The sequence below is a fragment of the Octodon degus genome, unplaced genomic scaffold, assembly GCF_000260255.1.
Source record: "Octodon degus isolate 3935 unplaced genomic scaffold, OctDeg1.0 scaffold00162, whole genome shotgun sequence".
Taxonomy (NCBI): Eukaryota; Metazoa; Chordata; class Mammalia; order Rodentia; family Octodontidae; genus Octodon; species Octodon degus.
The window spans coordinates 3188182-3191930 of record NW_004524738.1 but is presented as its reverse complement, the minus strand read 5'-3'; positions in this window follow the sequence as shown (position 1 = coordinate 3191930).

Genomic DNA, 3749 nt, shown 5'->3' with positions numbered 1-3749 from the left:
GAGATATAACTTAGACATAAAAGTCATCCTTTCAGATATACAGCTCTGTAAGTTTATTTATTTATTTACTTATTGTGTGTGTGTGTGGCCAGCTCAGCCCACCAGGGGGCGGGGCTGGCTGGCATGTGGTGCTGGGGGATTGAACCGCGGTCCCTGTGCTTTGCCAAGCTTGTTCCAAGTAGGTGCTTTAGACCACTGAGCCATCTCGCCAGCCCAGCTCTGTAAGTTTTGACAAACACATCCAGTACCATAAATTCCACAGAACATCTATTCTCATCTCAGATTGTCTCTGCAATCCAGCACCTTCAGCTGCATGGAGCTTTTTTTTTTTTTTTTTGGCAGAACCGAGGATTGAACTCAGGCCCTGGAGCTTGTCAGGGAAGCGCTTATTCTACTGAACCCTCTCCTGGACCCCTGAACAGAACTCTTGATCTGATTTCTGTCCTTCTTTTAGTTTTGGGATGGGGCTATGTATTGAAGGCTGACCTCAAACTCAAAAAGGATTCTCCTGCCTCAGCCTTCTCAATACTGGGATGAGTGGCTTGTGTTAGTCTTTTTTTTTTTTTTTTTTAATAATTAGGCCCAAGTGTGGAGGACCACCTGAGCAGCTAAGAGCGACTGTCTCCATTTTGACTGAGCCTAACCCTATTCCTATGTATAGAGCTGGCTAGGACTTCTGTTTTATCAGTTGGCCTTAGGTAAATGTAGGCTGCCCACCTACCTCAGCTCACAATGATCACCTACTTTCCACAATTCTAAGTCAATCCTCTTCAAGCCACTCACCCACTGAATCAAAACCGGGTGAGGCCCTGGGTCATGGTTCCCGAAAGCCATCTTCATGGTTGGACTTAGAGCCCCTTGACTCCCCCAGTGGTTGAAAATACAGTGTCTTTATTTTCCCTGTGGGTTGCATAGTAAGTGGTAGATTGGGATCAACTTGATGAGATTCCAAGAATGTAACTTTGGGATTATAAATATTGGCTTCTTGGACTGAGGCGAGGATCTAGACATGCCTCCTATACCCAAGGGCTGGGGAGGTAGCTCAGTGGCAGTACCTGCCTCGCAAGTGATGTCTGGAGTTTGATCCCTGGAACCGAAGAAAAAAACAAAAACAAAAAACTACTGGGGGGCCAGGGAAATGGCTCCGTAGAGTAAGCACTTGCCCGGCAAGCACAAGGGCCTGAGTTCAATCCCCGGTTCTGCAAAAAAAAAAAAAAAAAAATTAGGCCCATATAAGTCACGGAAGACTCCTATGCACTGCCCCCAGTGATAACATCCTGCAAAAGTAGAGAAATATGCCACAGCCACTCAAGTGACAAGAGATGCAATGTTGTCAACTAGACTACAGGACATTCATGGGATTGTTTTAGAGAACATAACTGGAAGGGCCGGGGAGATGGCTTGGAAGCGCAAGGGCCTGAGTTCAATCTCTGGTTCGCACTAAAAAAAAAAAAAAAAAAAAAAAGACAAAACATAACTGGGTGGAGCTTGGTGGCACAGGCCTATAACACTGGCTGCTCCAGAGCCTGAGGCAGGAGGACCATAAATTCAACGTAGCCCAGACAATTTAGAGATCCTGTCTCAAAACACAAATCAACTGAAGCACAGTATAGAAGACAGGTTTACCATAAGGTTTTTTGTTTGTTTTAAATAACTGTCCACAGAAGTCAAAGAAGCACAGAGAAAGGATTGAAGGGAAGTATTTGTGGAGTGGAACAACAATCATTTTCATGGACGATCTGGTATAAGGGTTTCTTTACATCAATCCTTTTTTTAAAAAATGACATTTCCCAAATAGGTTAAATTGTAAGGCCTGACCTCTCTAAATGAGGATCATGAAAACCTAATCCAATGATAGCGTTGCTTTTTTAAACACAGCGTTTCACTATGTAGTCCAGCTGGCCTCAAAATTCATGGCAATCATCCTGCCTCTGCCTCCCAAATGTTGGGACTAGAGAGGTACCCTACTAACACCCTGCTCTTTCTGCTTATTTTTATTGAAACAGGAACAAACATTGCTGAGTTATTTTTTCATTTTTTCCCTGGTTGAGAACAATGAAATACTGTCTAAAGAGCCGATATCCCTTGGGAGTTTAAACAAGGTTGTAGCTGTTCCCTTAACGGGATTATCTCACCCTTCAGTAAACCCAAACTAAACCTTTACACTTACTCTTGGATTTCAGGGCTTTTGTAAACTGTACCTGCTTCTACCTTCTGATTACATCGATAACTCCTTCATCTTTAATTTATATGAATTCATATAAAGACATCATTGACTCAAGAGACTTTGGGGTTAACAGCAATTGTCCTCTAGCTCCTACCTGACTGGCACGCAGGATCACGCATGTCCATACTACAAGATGCTTAAGATAGGTACTGGCACACACCTGTAATCCCAGCTCTAGATTGACAGAGGTAGGATCACCAACAGTTCAAAACCAGCCTAAACTACATAGCAAGACCCTGCCTTAAACAAACAAAACTAAATAAAATAAATACAATGCTTAGAAAGACACCAGCCCTAGTAGGCATTCAGTAAATGTTCTCTAGGTTTACTCAGTCTACCTCACCAAACCCTCTTCCTGGCCAGGTTCAACCTCTTCCTCCAACAGTTGTGCTGAATTAATTTGGGCAAAAGCTCCATACAGGAAATATAAGTAAATTTGGGGGCAAAAGTGTTCATTTAAACTAGTTTAACACATATAGTTACTATCCAATCCCACCCCTTGAGTAGACAGACTTGACCTGTTACCTATTTCCTTCCAATGTGCTTTTTAAGTATCTGTGAAACCAACAAGTATCTGAAAATCATATTCAATTAAATAAAAACTTTTTACTGTTGTCCTGTACTCGGCATTTCATATAAATTTGAAGCACTAAATCGATACCTCTTTTATTAAGCATCAGTAACGACAACCCCACCCCCCCAGGGTCCCACTGTGTACCCCTCGTCGAAATCTCGAGCCTCCTACCTCAATCTCGCGAGGGGCTGGGCTTACAGGCATGTGCCACCATGCCCGGGTGAGGTCAAGTCACTTGACCAGGTCACACAGCCAGTGAATGGTGGGCAGGGTAACATAGCCCCAAAGCCAGCAGTACCCTAGAAACGCATTTGAGTACACTCAGCCTGGAAACTCAATCCTGGTGTACGCCGAACGGGGGTGGGGTGGGGAGCGCACAATATGAAACGGAAAAATAAAGCAATCACCAAAAAAACAAAACACAAGACAAACGGAGGCTACGCAAGGTCAAGCAGCTGGTCCAAGGTTGCAGCGAGAGGCGCACACCCGGAGCTCGGCGGCCGCTCGGTCCGGACTCGTGGCGGGATCTTTTCTCACCAAGCCACGCTACCACGTGGTCGGGGGCCGCCCGAGCATTTGCAGAATTAGTATCGCCTGAAAAGAAAAGTTGAGTAAGGAAGTGGATACGAGTGGAAGAGACACGCAAACAACAAATAGTCCGCGGGCAGGAAGCAACGCCGAACGCCCGGTCTCGGGGCCGGGCGTCCGCGGCGAGCCGAGGCGCTGGGTCCCGAGCGGCCGACCGATCTCCCGTTGATGGCTCCCGGCTCCCGGCCCGGGACACGCGGCGAGCGCCAGGGGCCGGCGCCTGGTTTAAAAAGAAACGCCAACACGTGTCTCGCCCGGACGCGAGCTCGCCCGGGGCGCCCACCCGCAGCCCGGCCCGGCCCGGCGAGCTCGGCGGCCGCTTCCTCTTCCTCCCTCCACGCGGCGGCGCCGGGCCGGCCG